At 42.3% G+C, this 14,006-nt stretch overlaps 1 protein-coding gene across 5 annotated transcripts in view; it reads left to right on the top strand.

Annotated features, from left to right (window-relative positions):
- Positions 1-14,006, top strand: part of pitpnm3 (PITPNM family member 3) — a 626,734-nt gene that overhangs the window by 113,765 nt on the left and 498,963 nt on the right. The window contains exon 1 of one of the 5 annotated variants that reach the window (XM_073053472.1): positions 8,014-8,074. The exons of the other annotated variants lie outside the window; for them this stretch is intronic. The gene's annotated coding sequence lies outside the window, so the exon portion shown is untranslated. Of the gene's footprint in view, positions 1-8,013; positions 8,075-14,006 lie in introns of those variants that run through there. 5 annotated transcript variants of the gene reach the window in all.

The raw sequence follows: 14,006 nt of genomic DNA, 5'->3' as shown, positions 1-14,006 counted from the left end.
AGGTGTCGGTCAACAGTTTGTCTCCAGAGATAGAGACAGAGAGATTGAGAAAGGGGAGGGAGGTGTCAGAAATAGACCAAGTGACTGTAAAGGTTGGGTGGAAACTAGAGGCAAAGTTGATGAAATTGACAATCTCAGCATGGGTGCGTGAAGCAGCACCAGTGCAGTTGTCAATGGAGCAGAGGAAGAGTTGGAGAACATTCCTGAGGAAGGCTTGCAACATGCACTGTTCTGTGTGGCTAATGAAAAAACAGATATAGCTGGGGCCTTGCTGGTGCCCATGGCTACTCGAGGCTGCAGAGAGTGGGAGGAACCAAAAGAAAAATGGTTGAGGGCGAAGACCCTTTCTGCCAGATGGGGGAGGGTGGCAGTGGGGGGGGGGGGACTGGTTGGGTCTGTTCTTGAGAAAGAAATGGAGAGCTTTAAGGCTTTATTGATGTGGCATAGAAGTGTATAGGGACTTGACATCCATGGTGAAGATGAGACAGTCAGGACCAGGGAATTGAAAGTTAGTGATGAGATCAAGAACATGAGAAGTATCACAGCTGCAGTTGGGATGGATCTGCAACATTGAAGAATGATTTAATTGTTAATGTAATACCAAATCATATTGATGTACAGTAAATAAACTAACTGAAAGTAACAATATGCTTCACTTAGGATAGATGTGGTAAGGTTACTGAGTTATTGAAAATAAATTATTGAGTGAGATGGATTGCTTATGTTAGTCATTTGGAGATTTTTTTTCCAGTTTACTTCAACCATTTTCATTAAAAATTTTTGCCCTTAGGAACCTTCTTTTAATGTGGAATTATGATGGCCGATAATGAAGTTGGCATCAGATTTTGATCTGCATTTGCTAGTCCACGGTTCTGTGAAGTTAATTGCTGAAAGGTTGGATATTTTTGTGCATTGTTCCAAGAGAACAGCTAGTCTTTGTGACTCAGTTGGTCACAATGTTGGATCTTAATCAAAAACTGTGTATATTTAAGTCTCAGGCGGAACAATTCAGACTGTGTTACGGAGACATACTGAGTCCGTGTCTGACCTTGTGGATGTGAGTGATTCCATAATACTGCTCTAAGAATCACAAAGGCATTCACTCTGATGTTTTGATCCATGTTTATCTGCTCAAGAAATCACTAAAATGAGAGCCTCGGAACCCATGAAGCCATTCTGTTCAAATTGGAAACTGACAATGCTGCATTCATTTTTTTTTGGGTTATTCTCCTTTTTCGATAACTGCAGGAGAGTCCACCTTCCAGTTATTGTGGTGAAATGCCAGTGTCTCTGCAGAACAGAAGCACTTGACGGTGTGACGTTCAGAATCAGGTTTAATCCCACCAGTATACGTTGTGAAATTTGTTGTCTTTGCGGCAACGGTGCAGCACACACATAAGAGAAAAAATGTGAATTGCAGTAAGCATGTATGTAAAATAGAAATAAAATGAATAGTGAGTCATAGGTTCAGAAATTAGATGGCAGGGGGGAAGAAGCAGTTCCTGAATTGTTGAGCTTGTGCCTTCAGGCTCCTGCACTGTACCTCCTTCCTGATGGTAGCACGACAACAGTCCTTTTGAGCCTGTTGCTTTCTGCATTGTCTTTTTTTTAAGGTGGGATCTAATGAAAGGCAAGGAAAGAAACATACACTGTACACTGCAAGTTGGCTTTCTCACTGGGGGCGCCTTCTTTCCCTTGTTCACCATTCAAAGGCTGACTGAATATTAGTGGACTTGAACTGGTATAAAGCCCATTGAGGTGGGTGCATGTACTGTATATAAGGGGACATTTGCATGTGGAGAGTACTGATGGAGGGCTGCCAAAGAGAACAAAGGCTAGGGAGATATCATTCTTAGTCCTGCACTCTTCCTCCTATGTGGGCAGATTTGGTGAGATACAGATCAGTTACAACAATGAAACCTTAAAAGTATGAAGGTGTTGCACAACCTCTTGCAGTCAGGGAACCATTTTGGTTCTTAACCTTCCGTATTTGATCAGCTTTGTCGTGGCTGCCTTTGTGAAGGGTCGTGGGGAGCATTTGGACTAGTGGCAGTCATTACCATTTATCCTCTTTGAGCGCTTGTATTAGTAATTAATTCATTCCATCTCTTTAATAATTTCAGTAATGACCACTTTTTAATGACTCTGAAACTGTCTTTTTTGATGTTGATGACCGGTTTACAAAGTATTTTTTTTGAATCCTTCAAGCTTTTAGTAATTTTCCAGCCTTGGCAGAGAGCAGTCTGTGTTGGATCCTACCCAGGTAGCTGCCCGTGTGTCTACGTGACCAAATTGCATTGCATTTTATTTGAAAGACTACCTTTTAATCCTTTGGATTTCTATTTGTGTTGGGATTTAAAGGGTTATTGCATGAAATTAGTGTCATAAGATCAGTTTTGATCTCTCTGAACGACAGCACAGCTACAAAGGACTGTGGGAGAGTCCAGGACCAGAGGACACAGCATCAAAATAGTAGGATATCCCTTTAGACCAGAGATGGGGAGGAATTTTGTTTTCAATAGAACACTACAGCACAGTACAGGCCCTTCAGCCCCTCTATGTTGTGCCGACCCATATAATCCTTTAAAAAAAAGTACTAAACCCACACTACCCCATAACCCTCCACTTTTCTTTCATCCATGTGCCTGTCCAAGAGGCTCTTAAATACCCCTAATGTTTTAGCCTCCACCACCATCCCTGGCAAGTCATTCCAGGCACTCACAACCCTCTGTGTAAAAAAAATTACCCCTGATGTCTCCCCTAAACTTCCCTCCCTTAATTTTGTACATATGCCCTTTAGCAAGGAGGTGGTGAATCTGTGGTATTCACTGTCACAGGTGGCTCTGCAGGCCAAGCAATCAGGTACTGTATATTTAAAGTGGAGTTTTAATTGTTTCTTGATTAGTCAGGATATTAAAGGTTATGGGGTGAAGGCAGAATAATGGAGTTGAGAGGGAAGATAAATCAGCCATGATCGAATGGCAAATCTGCCATAGACTGTCCCAAGCCCAGCTGTGAAAGCAGGAGGTTTGGGCATGGGGCTAGCAACCCCATCCTGTAAAACCCAGAGCTACAGAAACTCTAACTGAAGTTCCAGAGGCATCATCCCTGGGAGAGGAAGGATCTTCGCCGAGAAGACTTATGAAGTCATGTGGTGAAAGCTGCCAGTCTGTGGAAGCCACAGCGCCCATCAAACTTCTATCATCCAGGACCACCACCAGGCGGGCCTAGTATAGTGAGCTGCTGTCGACAGCCTCTGCTGCTGTACATTGTCCAGATACTGTATAGTCAATGTGTTGCCTAGCATAATTTCAGTTAAACAAATAGTATTGAGTTGCCCCAGTAATCTGATAGATGGTCCAAAAGCTATTTTTAGTTCACCTTTTCAAATTGTGCATAAATTATCCCTGTGTATCTAGTTTGGGTTATATGTAGAATACTTTATGTTGGGCCCATGTTTACCAGGTCCTGATGAGGTGGGAGCTCCTTAGGATATAGGTGGCTGCATTAGAGTCATAAAGTACCACAGCATGGGAAAAGGCCCTTCGGCCCAACTGGTGCATGCCAACCACAGCATCATCCCCACTAGTCCCAGTTGCCTACATTTGTCTGATAACCCTCCAAGACTGCCCCTTTTCATTCCAGGTCCTCACCATCCCCTGCGTAAAGAATTATTTAAATTGGTGTATGGAGTTGAGGCCGAAACACTTGCTGCAGAAGATCTGGCTAAGAAGGTGGGCTTGAAATATTGCAGCCAGGGTCATTAGGGAATATTCTATGTCCCTTCCAGAATTCTGGGACATTAGGAAACTGTCCAGGGTCAGCATGAGAGATTAGTTGGGCTGGAGGCCATTTTGCTGCTATTTTTGCCAAGTCCAGCTGGTTTCTTGATCCGGAATCTGAAATATCCACTAGCCTCTTGGATGATTTTGTGTCTGACTGGATCAAGGCATAAAAAATAAACTGAATCTAAAATTCAGCTGCACTCCAATTTAGGACCAGTGGAAGTGCACATGGCTCCTTATTCATGGAGCAGAGGGTTAGACACAACATATTCTCATTCTATGGTTGGACGGCTGTAACTATTGCTAGACATCATTGGAAGGGTTTAATCTCTGGAGTTTATACAATGATGATGAGGGGCAAAGGAAAAGTTATTGTTGTAGAAACCTCCATTACAGAAAGACACTGTGTCGTCCAGCACACTTGTGCAAACTCTTTGAAAGAACAATCCAATTATTTTCACTCCTCAGGGCTTCGCAAGTTTTCTCTTCTCTCCTTTGCAACATGGTCCTGAAATTTATTGTTAAATTATTTCAGCATCTAAACACTCCAGACTGTCATTGCCATGTTTAAAGAAAAAGATCTCCTTTAGTTTCTCTTGTCGGATGTGTATTGATTGACTGATAAGAGGTCAATTGAGGCTTGATTGTATTCTTTACAATGTCATTCAACACTCTGTCAATGTTGATGGTTAGCTACATTTCAATCACTGATATTTCACTTCCACTATTCCTATCCTCTTTCTCCATGGAGAAAATGCAGGCCAGACCATGAGACGTAGGAGCAGAATTAAGTTGAGCCTATTCTTTTATTCATACATGAATGAAGACTTGGTTATATCTTTTTGCAGTCAGAAAATCATCTGTTAATTTTGGTTAAGTTATAAAGGAAATGATGAATTTTGGAGATGTCTGTTAACAGTTGTAGCATACGTAATGTAGGTTTTCTATGTTTCTATGATTATGAACAATGACTGTTTCTGCCCTAAGGATTGTAATGTGGCAAACTACCCTGGGTTGCACATTTTAGAAAAGTCTAGAGGGGGAGTTCTGTGGGAAGCCCCTAAATGAAGTATGCATTGTTTTAAGGCAATAAAGGCACAGAAAGCACTGCTGGAACTCAACAGGCCTGACAGCATCTACGGAAAAGAGTAGGCAGTCAACTTTTTGAGTGAGACCCTTGGCCCGAAACATTGACTGTACTGCTTTCCATAGATGCTGCCTGGCCTGCTGAGTTCCTCCAGCTTTTCGCATAAATTGCTTTTATTTGTAGCATCTGCATGTTTTCTGTTGTTTGTGCCTTTGCTTTAAGCTTTCTTTGGGCTTCATTTGTCTTTGAACATCCAGCATCTTTGCTTGTTAGGAATCTACAGAGAGCAGACATTCCACATTAATAGAACATTTTACGAACAAGATATTCTGGAATTCTGATCTCATCGAGCAGCTGCCATTGACCAAATTTGCAGAGAGCTTTCCTAAAGCAACACACTTCTATACTCCCAGCCAACTTTCTGATCCTTCTCGCTACTGACATGACTCTTATCAAAGTCGCAAAGGACGTGAGTCAGCTGTAGTTAGCAAATCGCCCACTATGACTTCCCACACAAGCCTTGGCTGTCTCCTCTTATTTCTGGCTAAAGAAATCCCAATGCATTGCCTTTACTATGTTTGGACTAGACTACATTATGCGTTTTATTTGACTTTATTGGTGCAACCCTCCACAAATCTAAAGACGTCCACAAAGGTTTGCAAATTAAGATGTGACAGACAATTCACTCCTTGGACCTCTTCTTGCTAACCTCTCTGTTAAATGATTGATTGGATTTTATAATTCTTATTCTTGTTCAGCATTTTGTCTGTGAAATTACCTTCTTTAAATTTTTTCCAACTCTACAAGCTCTCTGTACTCCTACAATTCTACTCCCTCTGCCACTGAAAACCATACCTGTTAGCTGCCAGGGCCTCAGACAAGGAAATGCCCTCTCTAATATTCTCCTACTTATTGGGTGTTCCTTAAAAACTTGTCTCTAACCTACAGTTTGAACCTCTGCCCCAATATCCTTTTGTGGGCTATGTTAAATTTTATTTGATGACACCGCTTAAAGGTGGTGGGAGGGGAAGGTGAACAAGCTAGAAGGTGATAGGTGATGCCAGGTGATGGGGGAGTAGGGGATGAAGTTATAACCTATGTGGGGATATGTGGAAAAGGAAGAAGGCTGACAAAGATGGATAGATATATAGATACTTTATTGATCCCAAAAAAAATTACAGTGTCACAATAGTATTGTTCACAGATATACAATAGTAGATGAGAAGTAAGAAGAATAAATAAAATAATAAGTTACCTTAAACTGTCTAATGGGGGGGTGGGGGTCATTACTTTCCTGGCTATAGGTTGACTCATTATAGAGCTTTATGGCCGAGGGTAAGAATGACCTCCTATAGCGCTCTTTGGAGCAGCGCAGTTGTCTTAGTCTGTTACTAAAAGTGCTCCTCTGTTCAGCCAAGGTGGCGTGCAGAGGGTGAGAAACATTGTCCAGAATTGCCAGGATTTTCTGGAGAGTCCTTTGTTCTGCCACAGCTTCCAGTGTGTCCGGTTTGACTCCTATACCAGAGCCAGTCTTTATTGAGCCTGTTGGCATCACCCGTGTTGATGCCATTGCCCCAGCAGACTACCACATAGAAAACTGTACTGACAACAACAGACTGATAGAACATGCGAAGGAGAGGCCTGGATACTACAAAGGACCTCGGTCTCTTCAGGAGGTAGAGGCGACTCTGACCCTTCTTGTACACAGCCTGTGTTGGTGCTCCACTCAAGTTTGTCGACCAAGTGCACCCGCCAGATACTTGTAGGTCCTCACCACATCCACATCATCAGTAGTAATAGGGAGCAGTGCAGGTTAGACTCCTCAAGTCCATCGTCATCTCCTTTGTTTTACTGATGTTGAGCTGCTGGTGATTCAGCTTGTAGCATTCAACAAAGTCCTCCACCAGGACCCAGTATTTATTCTCCTGTTTTCCCTTTATACACCCAGCTGAGTCATCAGAGAATTTCTGTAGAATGTTCTCCTTCCCTCTTCCTTTCCGGTCCTGGTGAACGGTATAGCCCTGAAATGTTGATATTTTATTCCTCTCTGTAGATGCTGCCTGACCTGCCGAGTTCCTCCAGCACTTTGTGTGTGTTACTCTGGATTTCCAGCATCTGCACATTCTCTTGTGTTTGTTATTAAATGTCAAGAAGTGTTTTACTATGTTAAATATTCTATACATATATACAAATTACTAATGTTGTATGGCATATCTATGCACAACCATTATCATATATAAATGTGTTTGTTGCATATTTATTCATTATTGTGACTTGTGTTGGTGCGTGGCCTGGTGGGCAAGGCATCAGACTAGTAACCTGAAGATCACTGGTTCGAGCCTCAGCTGAGGCAGCGTGTTTGTGTCCTTGAGCAAGGCACTTAACAACACATTGCTCTGCGACGTCACCATTGCCAAGCTGCGTGGGTCCTAGTGCCCTTCCCTTGGACAACATCGGTGGTGTGGAGAGGGGAAGGCCTGCAGCTTGGGCAACTGCCGGTCTCCCATACAACCCTGCCCAGGCCTGCGCCCTGGAAACTCCAGGTGCAGATCCATGGTCTCTCGAGACTGATGGATGCCACCATTGAGACTTAAAGGTGTTTATGAATAAATACAAGAGTTACATGCTTTTAAGTTCCTTTTATAAACTTGAGTAATACCTACTTTACCAGTCCATTATTAAGATGTTGATTATCCATGTTAACCATCCAGATCGTGCCTCTTTATCACAGTACTTTACGGGCTTCTTGCTGTGTTTGTATTTCAGTGAGTCACGACTGGGGAAAAAAAAATTAAACGTGAAAACCCAAGACGTAGTTAACTCTATCATGACTGCAGTTGTTGCTGATTGCTTAAGTGGAATAGTTAACTCTTAGTGAGTAAAGATATAATGCAAGGAGGAAGGACAGACAGTCATTTAGAAGTCACAAGGCAGAGTTGAAAATAAACTGCTTAGTGGAGCCACACACATGATTTCCTGAAGGAAACTCTTGCAGATGAAATAAGCCGAAGAACCATTTGTTTGATGGTATTTGATTCTCCTAAGGAACTGAGTAGTGAGCCTTGAGTGCAAGATCTCTTTGGATACTCTAAAACATGAGCTATTGGAAGGCAAACATTTCACCCACATCTTGTGACTTTCCTGAGGACCCTGTATATGAAGTGGGACTAGGACTGCTTATCAGAGGTTTACCATTAAGAAGGTAAGTCATCTTCTATATTTGTTTCGAAAGCAGACTGTAAGAGGAACAGTTTCAGTAAATGTGTAAGAGACAGTGCCTGCCAAGACCAGAACAAGGCAGGGAGGAGAATTTGCAGTAAAACAGAGAAACCACTAAATATATTTAAATTTTTTTATTGAGGTGCATCATGGAACAGGCCTCTTCAGGCACTTGAGCTATGCTGCCCAGCAAACCCCCGATTTAATCCCAGTCATTAATTTACAATGACCATTTAACCTCCCCACTAGCACATCGTTCACCTGTGGGAGGAGACCGTAGCACCTGGAAGAAACCCACACGGTCACAGGGAGAACATGCAAACTCTTTACAGGCCGTGGTGGGAATTGAACTCATGCCGCCCCACCAGATATGAGAGGAAACCTACTTAAAATGGAAAGTTTTTGAGGACTGCAAACATCAAATAAGGAACTTTTTTATAAGATCACTGAGGAATTGTGAAATCTGTAGCATCTTTGTGCAAGATAGGGAAGAGAGGGGTGAAAAAGCAGAGGGTTCAGACAGATGAAGGCACTGAAACCTGTTGTAGGGTAGAGAATAGTTGAGGGACTACAGGAAATATGAGGGGTACTCTGGGACTGTGGATGATTCAGAGCTGGGGCTCTGAGAGGATTTAGAAGAAACAAATTAAATTTAGGCACTGGGGAGCTGTGAATCATGGGATCCCAGAGGTTTCTTGCATTGTTCAGACAGAAAAATACAACAGATTAACATGCCAAATGGACGTTATGGAGACTGCATCAGCAGTTTAAGAATTGCGACAGCTGGAATGTGTGGGGAGAAAAACTGGAAACTGAATTTTGATGTTGAACAGTTCAGTGCTGTGCAAAGATCTTATGCACAAATATATATAGCTAGGGTGCCTAAGACTTTTGCAGAGTACTGTATTTGCCAAGGTGGAGCGGAGAGCAAATTCATAAATCTGCCAGTAGCACAGGTTGGTGGGAATGGTGAGGGTGGAGTGCCACGGGAGGGGTGTGGGACAGGTGGCAGAGAAGGAGTGCTAGGTGTGAGGTGTGGTGTGGGTGCAGACACACCCAGACCTGAGACACCAGGCAAGGTCATTTGATTCCAAACATCATTACAGAATGTCTCACTTGTGCTTTCCCCTCCTTCCCCTCTCCTTTCCCCTTTTCCCAACTGTGATTCTCTCTCCCTGCTCCCTTCCCACTCTCAGTCCACAATAGAGACCCATTCCAGAATCGGGTTTGTCATCACTCACATATGTCATGTTTTTTTTTGTGTGACCGCAGCATAGTGCAATACATAACATTACTACAGTACTGTTTAGAAGTTTTAGATATGTTAGCCTCAGACTTTTGCCCAGTACTGAAAGTCAGTTTAGATACGCGAGGGTGTTTCTGTTCCCATGGCTGACTGGAATCTGTGCATTCACCTGATTATGCCAGTGTGGGATTCAATGTTACAGCGACATAACACAGAACATAGAGAATGCGAACTTCGTTCTGGAGGGAGTGCAGGCAGGAAAGACAATAAAAAAAACAAAAAAAAAACACGAAATGCTGGCAGAACTCAGCAGGCCAGACAGCATCTATGGAAGGAGGTAATAACGATGTTTCGGGCTGAAACCCTTCATCAGCAGTGAAGTAACATGGGATGGTCGGGGGGGATAAGAAGTGGGGGGAGGGATAAAGTGGAGAGCTGGGAAGTGATAGGCTGGAGGAAAATGGGCTAGGGGGAAGGTGGAGAATTATGGGAAATAAAGGAGAAAGAAAGGTAGGGCTGGGGTGAGATTATAGTGAGGGGGGAAAAGAAAGAGAACCAGACTAAAATAATAGATAGGGATGGGGGTAAGGGTGGGGTGCAGGGGTGTCAACAGAGGTCAGTGAGTTGAATGTTCATGCCAGCAGGAAGGAGGCTACCTAGGCGGGAGATAAGGTATTGCTCCTTTGACCTGCATGTGGCCTCATCTTGACGGTACAGGAGGCCATGGACCCTCATCAATAATTTTTTTTTACTGAATGCACCCATTTCCAAGGTTCTGTCTTTTGTCTCTGATTTTAAAGTGATGTTTTCCCTGCTTTTTGCTGTGCACATTTCAATATCTGAGAGGAAAGGCTCATTGATGTTTTAAAACTTCATTTTCACCCCAAGAATGTTGGAGAAATATGTAGCGTTTGTTAGAGATATCCCTCATCTCAACCACCATCCTAATCAAAGACTCTACATTGCTTTGTGGCGGGTTAATGAATTCCAAGATATTTAATACACACAGTAAATCAATTTAGCAACCAAAGCACTGCTGGCTGTGGTGGTGGAAGCGAATACAATAGGGTCTTTTAAGAGCCTCTTAGATAGGTACATGGAGTTTAAAAAAATAGAGGGCTATGCGCTAGGAAAATTCCAGGCAGTCTCCAGAGTAGGTTACATGGTCAGCACAACATTATGGGCTGAAGGGCCTGTAATGTGCTGTAAATTTCTATGTTCTATGTGTCCAAGTGAATAATAAGATCTTTATAGATAAATCATACACACCCTGACAAAAACTCATTAAATTTAAATCCCAGTGCACCCCTCCTTTTAGGACCTCATGTTTGCAGGGCTTATTCAATAAGGTAGGTCTTTCCTTTTGAACCGGGTTGTCTTGGCACCCAGCTAGTCTAGGGACCTCGCACCTGGCATTGCTCTTGGGATGTCAAGAACTCAGAAGCCTCTCCACCACAACAAGGTAAAGATCTTTAGAGAAGATAGACCTCTTACCCTGCAAGTCTACAGATCTCTTACAGGCTCCTAGATGAAATTAATCAATTGAACAGTAGCTAAATGAGGTAATAATCATTGCCTGTTATTCAGACACCACTATCTATATTGACATTGTCTCAGTAACCTTCCCGAAGGATCTACAGAAATGCCAAAAAATAGGTGGTTGTTATGCCACAATCTCCTGTTGGAAATGGATCAAGATCTTAATCCTACAGTTGCCACTTCTTCATATTTGTCTTTTCAATGGAGCACAGATGCCTGAGTAGAACATTTGAAGAAGATGTTTTCTAGAATGCAATTACTATTGTTATATTTATGTACAAGGTAAATATTTTTTTGCCACTTTTCTCCTTCCATAACAGAAATCAAGGATTCTTTTGGGAGGACAAATTCAGTGTAAACAGGAATGAAAAGAGGGAATCTTTTTCGAGGAACTCTGTGTAGTTCTGGTGTTGTTCCATGATGTAAAGATTTCTGTTGCTTGCTCTGCCATTCTATAATTCAGTATTCTGGAACATTAATGCTATCGGCTGAAGTTATATCAGATATTAAGGGAATTTTGACCAGAGCCACCAGCTCCATTCACCTCACAAGTGATCATGTTTTCTGGTTTGGATAGGGAGAACTGTAGATGAAATTGTTTAAGTATTTTAATATGCATTTTGTGACACAAATATATGTTCATGCCTCAAATTGTTTCTGTTTGCTATTATTTCTACTTTAATGGTGCACTCATTATTCACTTAATCTCTGTAGGATATCCCAATTTGGGATCCACTGGTAATCTCGAATGAGGAAGAACAGATAAAGGTCTCAACAGACTTTCCTTTGACTACGATGCTTAGAGAAGCAAATAAAAAGGAAAACCAACAGCAGGATTGTGTCAGGACTTTACGAAGCAGGAATTGAGAAAGGACATTTGCATAAAATCTGTTTTCCTTGAATGAAGCAAGGGATTATTCAAATTAAGCTTTAACGCAACAGGAATTTGATGGAAAGGTGCACTGTGAGATAGGCAGGAACCAGTCAAGGGCACTAGAAGGTAACGAATGCCAGAGCTGCTTTAATTGTTATTGCATCAACTGCCCTCATGTTCTGCTATTCATTTATGCTCTTGGGGTATTTAAGGTGACCAGTTAATCTAGCAAGCCACGTGCCTTGTAGATGTGGGTGGGACCCAGAGTGCCTGGAGGAAACCCACATAGTCAATGACAAAATTTGTGAACTTACAGCAAAAGAGTGGATCCAGATCAGTGGAGCTGTGAGATATCAGGGGTAAGTTTTTTATGCAGAGAGTGGTGAGTACGTGGAATGGGCTACCGGTGATGGTGGTGGAGGTGGATACAATAGGGTCTTTTAACCTGGACAGGTACGTGGGGCTGAGAAAAATAGGGGGTTATGGGTAACTCTAGTAATTTCTAAAGTAAGTACATGTTAGGCACAACATTGTGGGCTGAAGGGCCTGTATTATGCTGTAGTTTTTCTAAATTTTCTATGTTGTTGAATTAATTCAGTGTTGAGATGTATGAAGTTATCCACACTGGTTTAGGAGTTAGATGGTTGAAGGGTAATAACTATTGTGGTGTGGGACCTAAGGCTTCTGTACCTTCTTGCCAATGGTAGCAGCAAGAAGAGAGCATGGCCTTGGATTGGGGAGGGGAGATGGGTGGCTTGATGATGGATAGTAAAACTACTTCAGCAATGACATACATCTTTTGCCGTATGCTCTGGAATTCTTTCCTCTTTCTATGAACTTCCTATTGCTCTACTTTAAACCCAAACTGGTTGGTTAGGCTTTTGTCACTCAGCCTTGTACTTCCTCCTTTCACTTGACATCCAATTTTGTTTCAAAATAAGTCGGTGTAAGTGTTATATCTCAAAGCACAGAGTATAAGAAATAAGGTGGATGATCTTGTCACATTATTACAGGTTCTGGTAATCACTGAATCGTGGCTGAAGGATGGTTGTAGTTGGGAGCTGAATGTCCAAAGTTACACGTTGTATCGGAGGGATAGGAAGGTAGGCAAAGAGGGTGGCATGGCTCTACTGGTAAAGAATGGCATCAAATCAGTAAAAAGATGTGACATAGGATCAGAAGATGTTGAATCCTTGTGGGTTGAGTTAAGAAACTGCAAGGGTAAAAGGACCCCGAAGGCTGTTATATATAGGCCTCCCAACAGTGCCTGAGATGTGGACCACAGATTACAACAGGAAATAGAAAAGGCTTGTCAAAAGGGCAATGTTATGATTGTCATGGGAGATTTCAACATACAGGTCGATTGGGAAAATCAGGTTGGAAATGGATCTCAAGAGAGTGAGTTTGTTGAATGCCATGAGATGGCTTTTTACGGCAGCTATACTGGATTGGGTGTTGTGTAATGAACCGGAGGTGATTAGGGAGCTTAAGGTAAAAGAACCCTCAGTAGGCAGTGATCACAATATGATTGAGTTCAACTTTATAAGGAGAAAGTGAAGTCTGACGTAGCAGTATTTCAGTGGAGTAAAGGAAATTACAGTGGGATGAGAGAGGAGTTGGAAGGAGATGCTGGCAGGGATGACAGCAGAGCAGAAATGGTGTGAGTTTCTGGGAAAAATGAGATGCAGGATAGATGTATTCCTAAAACAAAGAAATACTCAAATGGCAAAATGGTATAACTGTGGCTAACTATAATAGTATAACCGTGGTCAAAGCTAATATAAAAGTAAAAGAGAGGGCATACAACAAAGCAAAAATTAGTGGAAAGGCAGAGGATTGGGAAGCTGTTAATAACCTATAGAGAGCAACTAAAAGAGTCATTAGGAAGGAAAAGATGAAATATGAAAGCAAGCTAGCAAACAATATCAAAGTGAATAGTAAAAGCTTTATCGACTATGTAAAAAATAAAAGAGAGAGGAGAGTGGATATAGGACCGCTAGAAAATGAGGCTGGAGAAATAATAATGGGGGACAAGGAGATGGCAGATGAACTAGGTGAGTCTTTTGCATCAGTCTTCACCGTGGGAGACACCAGCAGTGTGCCAGATGTTGAAGGGTGTGAGGGAAGAGAAGTGGGTGCAGTTACTATTACAAGGGAGAAGGGGCTCAAAAAGCTGAAAGACCTGAGGGTACATAAGTCGCCCAGACCCGATGAACTGCACCGTAGGGTTCTGAAAGAGATAGCGACAGAGATTGT

Source organism: Hemitrygon akajei, chromosome 8, assembly GCF_048418815.1.
Source record: "Hemitrygon akajei chromosome 8, sHemAka1.3, whole genome shotgun sequence".
Taxonomy (NCBI): domain Eukaryota; kingdom Metazoa; phylum Chordata; class Chondrichthyes; order Myliobatiformes; family Dasyatidae; genus Hemitrygon; species Hemitrygon akajei.
The sequence above is the reverse complement of the archived record's forward strand: the minus strand, read 5'-3'. Positions and strand labels throughout refer to the sequence as shown.